The sequence below is a fragment of the Vidua macroura genome, chromosome 4 (genome assembly GCF_024509145.1).
Source record: "Vidua macroura isolate BioBank_ID:100142 chromosome 4, ASM2450914v1, whole genome shotgun sequence".
Taxonomy (NCBI): Eukaryota; Metazoa; Chordata; class Aves; order Passeriformes; family Viduidae; genus Vidua; species Vidua macroura.
Window position 1 is genome coordinate 26229725 of NC_071574.1, and position 15898 is coordinate 26245622.

The window sequence follows — 15898 nt, forward strand, 5'->3', positions numbered from 1 at the left end:
ACTGTTTTATACATGCTGGAAAGCCATAAGCCTTCGGGCTGAGATAACTGCATAATAAACATGTATTTTATGAAATAATACCTTTAACACATGTTGCATTTAAAAAAAAGAAGGGGAAGACAGTTCATCTCTGTCTGCCATAACAGATTTCTATCAAAAATAAATTTAGAAGACCTAAAGTTGCTCTCCCAGGTTTTGAAAAGGGATGATTTTTCTTGATATTTCCATAAGGTAGCAAGGAGTGCTTTTGAATCTGTTCAGTGAGCCTAATGGAACTGTGAGATCCAAATGCTAACAACCTGGCACCCATAGGGAAAAGAGGAGGTGTCAATGGGAACATGGAAAGGATGTTTTGTACTTAAGACCCTGAATTTTGCTGTCAGCGATTGTCATTGATAAAACTTATTAAATTTATTAAGTCTTATTAAAAATAACTTCAGTTATTGCTGTGTCTTGTGTTTGCAAGGATGTAATGAAATTCAATATTGTCATAATTATTTGGCAAGTGTTTGATCAGTAGCCAATAGTTCTTAACAGAGAGGCTGAAAAGATGGCCCACAGTTTCTTCCACTCTGAAATAGCCACTGCTTCAGGTGCCAGCTCTGGATCTGCAGATGTCTAACTTCCTCAGCTGTCCTCAGTATGTTAGAAAGCAGAATGCCATGCCATTGTCACTGAGCAATTACTGATTACTGTTCCCTTTCTGATATCTGGATACTATCAACAAAATATCCTGTAGTAGCACCATAATAATATGTGGCACATAACAACTTGCATGGTCTCATATATAACAACATCATAACAGCAGCAAGGGTGTTATTTTGCCTTGCTCCAATAAGGGATAAAAAAAATTTCAAATTTTCTTATCGGTCATCTTAGCTACAATTCTTAAAAAAAGGCAGCTCAACTTTGTTTTTTAAAGCTTAGTTTCCCCTACAGATTCAGGTAAACCTCAGCACAGCTGTTCAAATAGAGATTTTCTTTTAAAGTACTTCTTTAGAAACACAACTTCTCTTCAAGATGCTGGCTTAAATTGAAGGAAAAACCCGCATCTTTCTGACCTTATTTGCTTTTGGTATTTTATTTAACTTTTGGCAATAATATTTGCTTTATTTCTTTCTTGTCCTTCCCCTTTTATTTTGAAATGCTTTTAAGAAATTCTAAGTTTTCAGGCAGACTTCCTGCCCTGCGGATTGACTTCTAATGAGCAATTCTAACGGTAATATTTTCCTGAAAGAAAGTGGAAATTTTACTCTTCTGAATAAAAATTTTCTCAAACTAGAACCATAAAAAGTAATCTGAACTGTCAAAAAAATGAAGTTTGTTATTTTATTGCCAAAAGAGAAGATACTATACCAAAGCTGAGGATATTTGGTATTTTGACTAATAGACCTTTCTGAAATAATGCCCAGTTCCAAGTGGACAAATCTACTTTGCCTGTCTCATGCTCTCCTTCTCCTCTATGGAGTAAGTTTCTTGGTCATACAGCATTTAGAGCAAATTACAGCCTCTCTTCTAGGTGAGAAGAAGAGATTTGCCGTGAGAATGCAGAGCAGCCTGGATAGGAGTGTGGCTGGCAACTTCCACAGGGCACAGTCACATATATATGAGCAAAAGATAATATTTTACCAGTATAGTTTTACTTCAAGATTGCAATTTGATATGCTTTCTAGTGGCCTGTCAGTATTTTCCCAGGGAAAGATGATAGTTTTTGCAGAAATGTTTCTATTACTTGGAAAAACATACTTCTGACAGCAAAAGTTTTAAGGCTGAATGAATATTTCTCCACTGACAATGTTAGTTTTTGTGTGTCAATTTCCAAAGCAGGCAGCTACACAGGTGATCCTAATGACAAGGAGTATCTACACAGATCCACCCTGAGCTATAGCTCACACAGTCCTCTCCTACCTACAGGAGATTACATTTGATATAATAATTTCTTAATTTTACTGAATTTCAAGACTTTCCTTATTTTTTCTTTCATATTTACAGTAACTCTTCCTGGTCTTATTATTTTGTTTGGTTCATCTGGATGTATAATTTTTCTGTTAGTTTGGGTTAGCAATCAAGGTGCCTGTTGTACAAAAACAGAATTTGAGATATGTACAAAAGCTATGGCCAGATGTTGTTGAGAAATCCAGAACTGTTCACATCATCACTGCAACTCTGGATTTTTGGCAACTCTGATTTCAGAGTGGAAGACACTGAGCTTAAATCTAGGTTTTACAATCTGTGTATTTCTTCTGAAAGTGCCCTTTGATTAATGAAAATAGACAACATAACCCCTTTGTTTGTATTTGTTTCTTTATAGACTCCCTTTTCTCTTTAAGTAATTTTCCCTTTTTTTTTTAAACTTACCTCAGTGTTCTCCTGTCATCTTGATTGCTGGCATTGCAGTTCTGTATGATTGCACTCTGGAGCTTTATGCATGAGCATAACCACATTTTCCCAGGATATTGTTCCTATAGAAATATTCCAATTTCACCCTTCCTTTACTGTGAATCATCTTGCACCTTTTTTTCTTTTTATTTTTCTTTTTTTCCCCCCTGTAATAGTGTAGCAATATTGCCAATTTTGATTCAGCACTGATGCCAGCGCTGTATCTTATGATGTTATTTCAGCTATACTGATGAAAAGCAACTTGATTGCCAGTATAATTACTTGCTGGACTAATACTTGCCTAACTCATTAACTCTGGTTGGAAAATGTTATATATGTAGAGACTAGGTTTCAGATGTTGGTGGTTACGTGTAAAGCCCAAAAAAACTCCACAACCCTACAGGTTAAGACATATTCAAATGGCTGCCAAAATGCTCCATATGAATGACTGCTAGGTTGTGGTATAAAATGTTGACAATATTTAGGAAAGTCTGAATTCAGAGAAGCTGGTTTGGGTCCTCATGCAGTGTTTACATCCATGCAAGGTAATATATTGATACTTCCTCCAAAACATTTGGTTTGACTGGGACAAGGAAGTAAGAGGCCAAGACTGAGCTGTGATAGCCCCAGAAAGTATTTGCACATCAGCCCTGCACTGATGTGCAGGCTGATCTGGCTCTGCCAGAAAGACTGGGATGAGGACAGCTGACCCCTCTTCCCCAGCAGTACCCCATTAGAAGGACCCCAGCTTTCAGCATCCAACCGTTGCCTTTGTGACTGCATCGTTTTCTTCCCCAGCGAGTTTTAATCCCTTAGGGCTGGAGAAACTTCACACCGTGCACAGGCATGGGCTCAGTTTAAACAGTCCATTCATTGCACGTTGTAATAACCTGCTCGTGCCCTTGACGTTTCCAGTGAATGGAGAATTGGGACATTATCAGTGACTAGTGAGGATGAAAGGAAATACTTCACCTCGGCTGTGGAAGTACCAGCATCTGTTATATTTTAGCTGTTATCTTTGGCTGGGGACCTATAACTGATCTCACAGCTGAGACAGGAACCATATGCAGAGAGAAATGAATTTTAACCGTTTCTTTGCCCATCACTCATGGGTGCTCACTGTATGTGTTAATGTGAGAGACATTAACACTTCCTTATCAGGAAATGTCCCATAAGCAAAGGGTTAATTACTAAATACATTATTCCTGGTGATCACCAGGAAGAGATGCTTTCTTTGTGTCCTCACACAGCAGCAGTGTGACCAAAAGACCTTCTCCAAATTATTTGGGTGTCTGACATAAGCTATGGGTAGCTACACCCTGCTTCTTTCCAGATCTGGCTGTGCTTTCACCCAATGTTTTATCTACTCTGAGGACATTTATATCAATAGTATCAATGACTAAACCTATTTAAAGGAAATTTGGGTAAAAGGGGGTTTGTTAGTTTTGATGCTACATTGGTGGTTTAGGAGGTAGCTGAAGCATTCAAAGTTGCTAAATTGGCGGTCCAAGCATTTTAGAAATAATAAAATCAATGGTTTCCCAGAAGCCACAAAATTATTATAGCAATATATTGATGCTGCTAATAATTTCTGAAATATGTGACTATCCAATGGACTACAGAATTCAAAAATGAAAGCACAAAATCAGGAGGTTTTCTGATTAGAGAGACACAGAAGAATGTTTTATGTTGTACTCCCACATGTTTATCATAAATGTTTATCATTTTCCCATGCCATATGCAAACAAATGAAATCTAGTCACCTTCAAATCACTTCGCAATTGTCAGTCAAGGAGTTTTCTTATCTTTAGCTTCTTAATGTATGGCTGCACTAACACCCAGCTCTACCATAAGAGCTTCAAGAACTGATATGGGACAAAGAGCACAGGAGGGGGCAAAACCCAAAACAAAAACAAACCTGAAAGCTCTTTACAAGGCAAACCTAATTATCATTGATAGGGTTGTTTTTTTTTTTCTGTTGTAGTTTAAGATCAGCATTGCATGCTATCTTGAGGTGACTCCGTACTACTCTGTCTTAAATGGTCAGGGAAAAAAATTTTAAAAAAGCCAAAGGCAAGCCAAAGAAAATACTAATTTTGAAACTATGAACTGATATCCACAATGAAGTAACTTGTTTGGCAACCACCTGCAGTTGTGCTTATATTGTTCATGCTTATAGTGAATAGGGAAAGAAAAGATTTTTGATAATTGGGATGAGAAGCAATGATATGAAACACACTGTAAAGAGGTTCCATGTGCAGTGGATTAAAAAGTAAACTTGCTATATTTCCAGTATCATGATTGACACATTCTTTGGTTTGACAGTCTAATCTCTGTTTTTACAAATGCCAGATTAGATAACTGTTTCTTGAAGGTTTGTAGCCCTTTGCTACCACTCACACCTTCAGAAAAACTTGTAATGCTATTAGATAAAGTTGGTTTATTTGGAGGATAATGCTAAGAGTTCTCAATACACTTTCCCTTCATGTAGCACTAGAAAATGTCATTAAAATTTTAAACATTATACAGCCTAGGAAACTACTGTTAAATAAAGCATTACCCTATGCATCACACTATTCTTTTTTTGTTAAATCTTATGGGAAAATGTGCTTTCCAGGTGTGTCCCTAATAAAGCAATTTAACACACTATGTGGCATGCCAAATTGCTTTTTGATGATCAAAATTCATCACCAGTTCCCAGCATTTAGGAAATAAATTAGGCAGTTTCAAGTGGTACAAAAGAATCTTTCTCTTGACACTCCTAGTGTAATGTTAGAGTGGTAAAGAGATGTGCCTGCCTTTCAAATGGGCTGTCCATAGCCAGTTTCTGCACATGAAAATGAAGGAAATGGTTTTTAAAACTCACATATCAGTATCAGCCATATATGAAATTTAGCATGTTAAAGAAAAATTTATTTCTTCAAATACTATAGGTATTGAGGATTCAGGAGAAGGAAATATACAGAATCTGAAGAAAAACAATGTATTAACCATGAAAATAGGCTAAATAGCCAATTTCCTGCACCTCTATTTCATTTTGCATAGGTAGAGAAAGTAAGCTGCTCTGCCTAATGTTGCTAAGCGTTCCTCTTCAAAGATCCTTTCAAAGGAGGTTGATTCTTTGCTAAACTTTTGAGTTGGAGTTCCTAGCCTTTTCCTCATCATTTCTTGCCTTCCATCCTCTCTGCTCAAGAAAAAGAGAAGTTACAAAAATTAATTATATTTTTTCGGAACTTAATTCAAAGTTTTCAAGAGTGAAGTTTTTCAAGGATACATGAAGGTAGGACACATTTACCTTTGGCTAAAATGATTGATTCAGCTGCCAACCAAGCTCCTGAGGATGGTGATTTTTTTGAGAAGATACTGGACATAAGTAATGAAAGCAGAACTAGCAAACATTTTCTTTGCTGACACCCCAGCAGTCTGGCAGAGAAGACAAACTGCTATACTGAAGCCCAGACAAGTCAGGGGCAAGACAGCGACAGAGCCTCTGGATAGAAAGAATATTGTCTTAATTCCTCCTAATGATTATTTTTAAATGGCAGGAAATTTTAATGTGCTTTTGTAATCCAGCAAGGGAAAGAGGCTGCTGTGTAGAGGTATCAGTGTGACAACATGTTATTGGAAATCCTCTCTGTCCTTGCCATTTTAAATGACTTTTATAAATGGGCCTATGTAATTAAAAAGATTCTCTGAGGTACTGAGAAAGAAGGTTCAGGTTGAACCTTAAAAGGCACCTAACACCATTTGAAATCAATCACAGTTAGGTATGTACATTTTCTTGAATTCTCAACTGTGCCCCATCCTGATTAGTCCAAAAATTGTGTCAAGGGAGCAGACAAGGTTTTAATTTCAGCTTATATTAAAGCTAAATAAGTAACATAACTACTATTTTCAGATACATTTGTTCCCTTTGTTCACTGTGCCAATATACAGCTCAGCTAAGCCTTAGGATTAAAATAAGTGATTCATGGTACTAATTAACAGATTTATAAATCATTCTGTATGATCAAGCCATTCATAGCTTTCCTGTCATATACAGGAAAGTGAGTGCAGTTGCCAGAAATGTATTACAAGTGTAATGAAAGCAAATAGTCCAAAATGCTGAGAAATCAAACAAAGTCTTATTAAAAATAACTTCAGTCATGTTTCCAAAAAAGTAATTATTTGCACAGTTCCTATACCCCACAACACCTGAAAATTTGGTAATGTTTAACATATGTCAGATTGTAGGTCCAAACCCAAACTCAATTGTTGAAGTCTTTGCCCTGGAGGAAAACCATAAATCAGACAGGATATGAGAAATGGTGACTGATTAACACTGCTCAAGGATCAGGAGAGGCAGAGGTACTTCTAGCTGGTAATCTTGGCAAAGATGGTTAAAAGTGCACTGTAAAAGTGGCTCTGCCACTCATGGCATAGCTGTCATGCTGCATGGTGCATATAAGTTGTTAACTCCAAATAATATTCAGTAATTCAGCCTATTGAGTTTAAAACAGTTCTCCAGGGCTAAGTTCATTAAAAGGCTGAAGTATTTTAAACTGTTTCAGTGGGAATTTTTGCAGCTAATCTCTGCAATTTTCTCTTTGAATCTAGGGACCATCGACACTGGAAATGTTAGATTGCTTTTGAGTTGAAGATTGAAAGAGAAAACTTTACATAGTACTCGTTAGACCACATCTGGAGTACTGTGTCCTGCTTTGGGTTTCAGGACAGAAAGGTGTTAATAGACTAGAGCAAGTTCAACTGAGGGCCACCAGGACAGCTGGGGCAGTGAGGCAGGAGCCCTGAGAGTGGCAGCAAAGAGACCTGGGTTTGTTCAGCCTGGTAGAGAGGCAGCCCAGAGGACCCCACAGCATCCACTGCCTTATGGGGAAGCTACAAGGAAATGCCACCAGCTGCCTTAAGGAGCTGCAAGGCAAGAGGGGGAGAGACAGGGCATAAATTGAGAGAGGGCTGGTTTCTATTTGACACAGAAATACAAGTTTTACTATGACAGCCAAGCATTGGACCAGAGATGCCATGTGGTCTCCATTCTTGGATGAGACCAAGTTAGAGGAAGCCTTGGGCAATGTGGCCTGAATCGAGACCTGGGCCTGCTTTGTGTGTCAGGATGGGTTGGGTGGATGACCTCCCAGAGTCCCTTCCAGCCTGAAAAGCTCTGATCCTGAGTGAGGACAGCAAAAGAACGAGAGACAGCAAGTAAAGGATGAACAAAATGACCTAGTAAAACATATGTACCTTGCTGAAACCAAGTAGCTTAATCTATTTATTTTACTTAGTAACCAAACCTGCAGAGTGACATAGTTGATTCTGACCGTGACAATCCCCACGCTACCACAGAAATTGTAGCTCTACAAAGTTTTGCAGTATGTAATGTTGTAACGCCTTGCACTTGTGCAGAACTCCCATCCAGTGATCACTAACCTTCTACAAACCTGACTAACGAAGACTCCATGCAGTCCTTTGAGGCAAAGCATATATTGCTGCTAATTTAATTTCTGCAGACACAGCTTGAAGAAGGCTATCATACCTAAAGTTGTGCTGGCTTTGACTGTAAATTTTTGTGGGGTCAGAGGAAGTGGAACAGATCAGGTGTACTGAGAGCATAAAATGATGGCCAGCTCTCCACTGAACAGGCATGGAATATTCTTCTCTTTCTGCCTGTCCTGGAGCAGCTGATATATTGATATTGAGCCCTGCTTACTGCTGAATATTAAGTGTGGGTCTCAGCTTCCTGCTCACTGTCCTTGCAATTGGAAATAATTGGTGGAGCTCAATTTATTTCCTGCTGATACTTAACAAAGCCAGATTAGTGCTGTGTGGAAGAAAAAAAAAATTAAGTCTCTTTTTCATCTGGAATCACAGAAAAATGATCCTGATACTTGGCCTGCAAATGAATTAAAGATAAACAAAAAATCCATTGGCATGATTTTTTGAAGAACAAGACTGACTAAAAATGTATAGCTGTGTAGATTCAGGGCGAACACAGCTCCATTCCCTGCTGCTGCTTCTGGCTAACTTCAGGCAGATTTTTTCTTCTGGAGCTGGATGAACACAGGGAGTGAATGAAACTGAAATTCACTGTTCCACACCTCAAGTTAGTGTCCTAACCACCAGCCTATTATATTCCACTCATGCAGGAATAGAAAACCTCAAATAAGCAAGGCCCAATTTGGCTGTGATGAAACAAAATTTAATTAGAAATGTTCCAGTTAGCACTAATCATTGAGCAGAAATGCTGTATAACCAAATTGTGAAATTATTAAATGCTTGTTGACAATGATGTATAAAATCTAACCTGACAGTAGAAAGGTAAGTAAAACCTGCTAATTGCTCCTTGATTTCCCCAGCCAACTTCCATTCCCTAAGAACTGCTCAGTGGTTTGTGCAAGATTTTTTTTTTAGGTCTGCAACTACCTTTTTTAGAATGTAGCATGCAGGCTTGTCTTTTGTCTGAGTTATTTTTGTAGTCCACCTTGAGTAGGGAAAGAAATGAAGTTTTTCATACACTTTAAAATCTTAATTTATTTTATAGATATGTTGTAATTTTCTTCAATTTGCTTTTTTTCTTTTCTTCACATAGAAGGGAGTATTCCACTGACATCAATGTAACAGCTCTCAATTCTTATAAAATAATCATAAGCCCAGGTAAAACCAGGCTGATGATTTCTGTGGGTGGGCTGGCTGGAGCCTGTGCTGGTGGAAGTCTTTGGGGCTGCCCCAGCTGAGAGCTGTAGACGTCTTTCCATCTCATCCTTTCCTTCCTCTTGCTTGCCCAGTTATTAGGCTTAGCCTCAGGCCCTTGAGAAAAACCCTCATTCCCAGCACGAGGTCGTCGTGCGGTACTCTTGCAGGGAGCGTTACCATCTGGTGTCAGCAGTTCTTGCTGTCCCAACTTTTGGAGCAATTCATATTTTCCGGACACATGGGTGGCAGAATTTTTTGTGGCCGACTTCTTTTGTCTCTTTAAACACTCAATCTTCCTTGTGAGCCTCATGGGCAGCGGGCTCTCCAGTCATGGAGGGGGGCTTTTCCACCAGTAAGCTTTTTACAATGGCTGTCCATTATTCAAAATAAGGCCGGCAGTTTTATAAGGCCTGTGAGTACACATTTCCCAGCCTGTTTCTTCTTAAATTACCAGGAATGCAAAAATAACCAATAGCTTGACCTCTTAAATCACAAATTGGATAGACTTACCATTAAAGGACATTGTGAATGTGTTTCCCATTATTTAGTTCATTTGTTGTGTTCAGCAGTGAGCTTTTGGATGTTTGGGAGGTTTTTTTTAAATTCTTTGCAGGAATCATTTGATAACTCTCTTTCCTGAAGTTTGATTAGGTCCTCTGGACCTGCAATAAGGGAAACTGAAGACTTTATAATGAAGGTTGAGTGGAGCTATAATATTAGCTTGCTGTAAAAATTAATAGGTTCATATTTTAAAGTATGGGTATCATGCATAGAATGACCTTTATAAATTAGATCTATCCATTTTTTATATTTAGAGCCTGGAGACAAAGATTATACAAGAGAACTGTCCCAAAGTGACACATGTTGTATACAGTTTACCAAAGATTGTTTTTCTGCCTTGGAAGGAAATAATTTTCTGAGAAATTTCTGCAGAGGATGGGATCTGTAAAACTGCTGCATGTGTGTCTGATTTTATTTCCATTTAAATTGATTTTAATGTTGTGTACTCTTCTTTCAAGTCTTGTCTGACTAATATAAAGTATATCTTATTGGATTCTGTAAAGTTTCTATTTCTCATTCTTTTCTCTTTTTTAATTTTAAATTTTAGTTTTTATCTTTTAATAGATTTATTCATTGTGAATATTGAATGATGTCCCCATGGCAGTAGGGGTTTTACAAAATATTTGTAAAAAGCTTTTTAGAAGAGTGTTTACAAAAAAATTATGTCTGATACTGGGGGTTTTTTGGAAAAAAATTCATTATTTTTATCTTTTAAACCCTCCCACTACCTTTGTTTAGAGTTTTGTCATCTTCAAGTGTAATAAATCACAAATTGAACAGAAAGACGTTTTACTGGAACAAGAAAGTTTCAAATATGTTATTGTTACTTCATTTCAGATTAATCAGGCTGTATAAAGGGAGAGACAATGTATGTCCTCCAGGTCATATCTGTATTTTGGATATGAGCTGGGGGAAATTAAGTGGCTGCACGTTGTTCATGCTGTGGTAGGCTTGGTCCTCTGCACACTGCTTGTAGGTAGATTGTGATCACATTTTTACTGTAACCTGTGATGCTCTGCAAAACCTTGAGCTGCCTTTCCTTAATTAGACAAGTGCTGAAGCGTTTGCAGAATTAGAGCCTGCTGTCATGCTTGTCTTTCTTGCATTTGTGTGTGGGCTGAGAGTTTAAGTGTGAGGTCTCCAAATGAGAAGGACAGCTGCCTTCCTCCTCATCACAGCTTTCATGGAGGAGGTGTGGTCAGCAGCTCTTCTATGGCTGACAGGCTTGGAAGGTGTCCTGGTTCTGGCCAGAACAGGGCTAATTTTTGCTGTAGTCAGGAGGGGGCATAGTTAGGACATGGAGGTTATTCCATAGCACCTAAAGTTATTTTCTGGGGGGTGGGGAAAGGGTGCCCTTCCCGTCACTTAGTGGGAAGTGAGCAATCAGGTGTTTTAGGGCTCTGTGTGGAGAACAAATCACTCCCCTCTCTCGTATACTTTATTAATAATACTGTTGCTGTCACTGATCACTTTCTTATTTCATTGCTCTTTTCAGTAAATTGGTCTTATGTCAACCTATCCTCTTTACCTTTGGTTCCTCCAGTTCTCCTTTTTAGCCACTGCAGGAGCAAGCGGCACATGGCTTGGAGTGTTTCAGTGAATACACTAAATTGGGAAATACCATTTCTAAACCATGACAGAAGGAGACAGATGGCTTCATCACAGCTGTGACTATGATTTAAGATTTTTAAACTCCTACAGCTACTCTGTTTGCTGGAAGGGCAGCGATGAAAAAGGCAAACTTCAGCTAGCTGACCAGGCTTTGAAAGTCCAGTTCATAGGAGTGAGGGAAAAATCAAGTCTTGATATCTAAGGATGAAAGCAGTTTACCTTTTTTTTTCATCTGGGGGCATATCAAGTGGCCTGCTGTCAGGCAGGGGAAGTGAAAGAAGGATGAGGCAGACAACTGGAATTGCAGTTGATTCTACTGGTTTTGTGATGAAACTGTCTTGTGCCTTTGATTCCTTGAAGGGGAGCAAGAAGTACAGCAAACTCTTACTTCATTTCAGTGTATGAGAAGGTAAAATGTGTTTCATTAAAACAAGATTCTAAATGTGTTTCATTAAAATAAGATTTTGAAAAATACTTGTATGATGACGACTAGATTCTCAGAGATAGTTTAAAGAAATGTGCACAGCATTCTGTGAACAGATAAAACGTCATCTGTAATTCTTTGGATATATTGCTTGTTATATGCACTGTCGTACTCCATTTAAGGTCTTATCAGAAAAGCATGTAGAATAAAATTGCTAGCACTAATAGGGCATTGTTCTAAAATGGCTTAGTCTGTCAAATGAAAGTCAGGACCAGAAAAGGTATTTAACTGTGCATCTGCTTTTAATGGAGATATGTGAGCAAAACTCACATAAAGAAGGTTTCTAAAATATTGTTGGGCTGTTCCTAACTTTTCTTAAGCCAATAAATTCACAGACATTGTAAAGTAGATAAACCTAAAGGTTCAAGATTCCATTAAAGTGGTCCCATAGGTTGAAACATTACTGATACCTTATGGAGTAAACAGTTTCTATATAATCAGTCTGTGATCAATTCATTCTAAGATAATGAATAGGGGACACAAATCTCAAGATACATGGTGGAAAGAAGCATTTTATGTGTATATACACAGATAAAGGTCTTTTGCTGTCACAGCATTTTCACGAGGTTTTCCTATGTGGTTTTGTTTTTTTTTGTTTGGTTTTTTTTTTGTTTTGTTTTGTTTTTTTTTTTTGTTTGTTTGGGTTTTTTTTGGTTTTTTTTTTTTTTTTTGTCAAGTAATTTGAATTTTCTATTTATTAGTAATTTGGATAGTCTGTTCACCCTTGTTATTCAGTGTGTTCCCATTGCTTGAAGTACAGCAAAATGCAGCACAAAAAGACAGCCTGTGACCCTATGAATATATCATCTTTGCAGAGAAATCCTATGTACACAGTAGAGGAAAGTAATAAAAGTATATTTGCCTACAGGACAGCAAGTGTCTCAGCATGCAAGGAACTTAACCCTTGTCAGGTTATTTTGGAAGAGCCATCTGTAAAAGAGGGATATGAGCCTTGTGATATGCATGTACTGAAATCCCATGTAAATACCAAGGTTTCAGTGCAGCCTGGCTATTCAGGCAGTAAATCTTAGAGGGACATCTTTTTTGGCCTGTAAGAAATCAGACCGTAAGTAGAACTAGAGACTGCCGTCCTTTGCTGAGGACAGGGTCTGTTGAAAGCAACAACACACAGTTAATTAATTCCAGGTCTATGCATTGATTCAAATTTATCTGGCAAGATCATATATAAACATGAATACATCTGTATTATATTCAGAAGTATTTACTGTTCTGAAAATGTTTCTCTGAATGGCATCATTGCCTATAGGAATTTGCAACATACCTGAATGTACCCATTTGCACCATGTTCTAAAGATGAAGGAAATTTTTGCATCACGGTCCTCACCAGGTTAGTTTCCCTTCTGAAGAAAGATGGTAAGCAGTAGGAAAAAAATATGCATATGTTATAAAAACAAAATTATACTTCATTACAGTATTGACTACAGACAAGTTTCTTTTATTATAAAAAAAAAAAAAAAAAGCACTGGGGTAAACATTGCTAAAATAAGAAGTATTAAGTATTACAATGACCAAGTGCACGTCAAAGTAGGGCATTGGTTGCCTGGAAAGAGTTGAAGTGAAAGCCCAAGGGCTATCTGGTGAAGCAGTGAATTTGTGTTTCAGTCTGAGGAGATATTTTTTGTTAATGTCCCTGGTGACCTGTGAAGCTTCTCTGTCAGTGGAACTGACAAGAAGGAGTGAATGACCTATAGCATCACCTGTCTGCTTTTGATAGCAGATGCTAAAGCTCAGCATCTTGTTGGAGAGAGGCGTTAACTCACATTTTTGCCTCCCAAAGTTATTTCAGCCAAATTCCTGTCATTATTCATACATCTGTCATGCTGATCCTTGTGGGTAAGAGCTAATGGTGGGTGTTCATTTATTTTATGGAACTTGTTTTATTGGTATGTTAGATTTTTTTCAAAGAAACCACTCAACAATTCCCTTTATAGCCAAGCAGCACATTAGTGCATAGAGTAATAGTGCGATCAAATCCTACAAGGAAAGCAATGCTGCTCTTTTTCTAGGAATTTAGCAGCATCCAGTAATCACAGTGATATGTGCTAGGTTCATGCATTCTCCCAGGGAGAGAAGGTAAGGGAATAATAAGAGATGCTAGGCCGGGTATCGGTCTCTTGTGATAATAAAAACAACATTGAAGGTTTCAAGTGGGAAAGGTCTAAATGCAGAAAGTGTTGGAAGATCTGGTTGAAGATTAGTCTTTAAACCTCACGTGGGGGAAAGGGAGGTGAACTCTTTTCCATAAATCATCCGTATACTTAATTTGATATCAAACATGAACCTTAACATGTGTCATATAATCTGGTTAAATACACATGGGTCTTATTAAAATTGTGTGAGCCAAGGACTGTGCTGATTTACACAAGTTCGAACAAGTCTTTCGCAAGGCAGCAAAAGTACCTTCATTTAGAGTACTTTCATGTAGAGATAGAATTTAGGATGTTTTTAGCAATTCTAGTAGTTATCTTCATAAAGGTGCTGATCAGGATCCTGTTGGTGTAATTGGAAAGATTCTTATAGCTTTGCAAAGGGAGATTCATTCCCTTAAATGCAAGTGCTTATCTGAGGTGTGGCGATTAAACAGGGAGAGAAACATTCCTGGAGCCTCTGTGACTCAGTCCAAACCCACAACTGCGTCAGACTGGAAAACAGAACTGGATGCTGTGAACCTCTCCTTCCCCCCGCCCCCCTCCCCCGCCCCCCACTTTGTTTTGTATTGTTTTCCTTTTTTCCTTTCTTTCCATTTTTCTTTTTTTTTTTTTTTATTTTTCCTTTTTTAATTTATTTTTGTTTTCCCCTTTCCTTCTTTCTTTCCCTGGATTCCACATTTTTCCTCTTTTCTTTTTCCCTTTCTTCTTTCTTTTCTCTTTTTTATCACTATTTCAAACCAGATGTGAAGTCCTCAGATCTGAGCCGGAAGAAAAAGTTGTTTTTTGGAGTAAAGTGCACCACTTATGCTGTAATATTTGATATTTGGGTCCAATATCAAAAATCAGCAGATTGAGCAGACCACTTCCATCGAATGTGGCTCCCTCAATTTGGAATTATCAGCCCTGCTTCTCCCACATAGTGTGGGTTCCAGGCTCTGCTTCATCAGCACACTCAGAAGATACCAGTAAGTACAGTGTGCTTCATAGGCAGGCAGAGGAATGAAAATAGAGGAGGGGAAAGCAAGTAAAGGAGGATTTCTTGAAAGACAAGGCAGCAGCAAAGTATGGTTTGAAGCATCAGCTAACAGGCAAGCCTTAGAAAAACAAGGGAGTTACTACATCTAAGTATATGAAGAGAGTCCATTTTTATCTAATTGAATTTATATTGAGGTTTTTGGTATCACTATCAATGATCTATATGGTGTGAGTTAGGTCACACTCTGGTCATTGTGGGGTGTGGTGTTAGGGCTTTTTTCCGGTTAAATAGCTCAAAAATATATTTGGGAAACTAAACAAAGAGATATGCAAGGAGATGTGATAAACTTCTTAGCTTGAGCGAAAGATGAAGACTCAGTCTGCAAAATATTCTGAAGCACAAAATGCCTGTAAAGTAGTTGTGAAGATATATCAGTTCATAAAAAGTTATCTGTAACAGCTTAAAAATGAAGTGAAAGCAGGAATACAGGAACTGCAGGAATCCCTGCAGGACGAGAACTGCTAGCTGCGGTTGAATTTAGGAATTTTCAAGCTGCCCTGCTCCAGTCAAAGGACAGAAATAAAGGTATTTTTATGCTGACATTTCACACAATTCCTACAGGAATCCTCATTTAAACAAAAAAACCAGAAAAAGATAATGATTCTGGCACACTAGAAACATCTTAATCTGACCTATGAGAAGATTCCTGAAGAATCTGGAAATGACAAATATCTTAATTTAAATATAAGAAAATTCTGAACTTGTGTGACCGAGGCACAGGGAACTCAACACTTTTAAATGTGTTAAAAATACAGATGATTTATTGCCATAGTTAGATGTAAGGAAGCTTTAATCTTCCGGAATACCAGATCAGTATTTCTGATTAAACAAAAACAAATACATAAAAATAAGGTTTTATCTGCATGATGTATTTGATTAAAAGTAACCTTGCCCTGTTTGAAGCTTCATTTTTTAATTTTACTTCTCACATCTTGAAAGCATTTTAATCCTTTCTACAAATGTTTT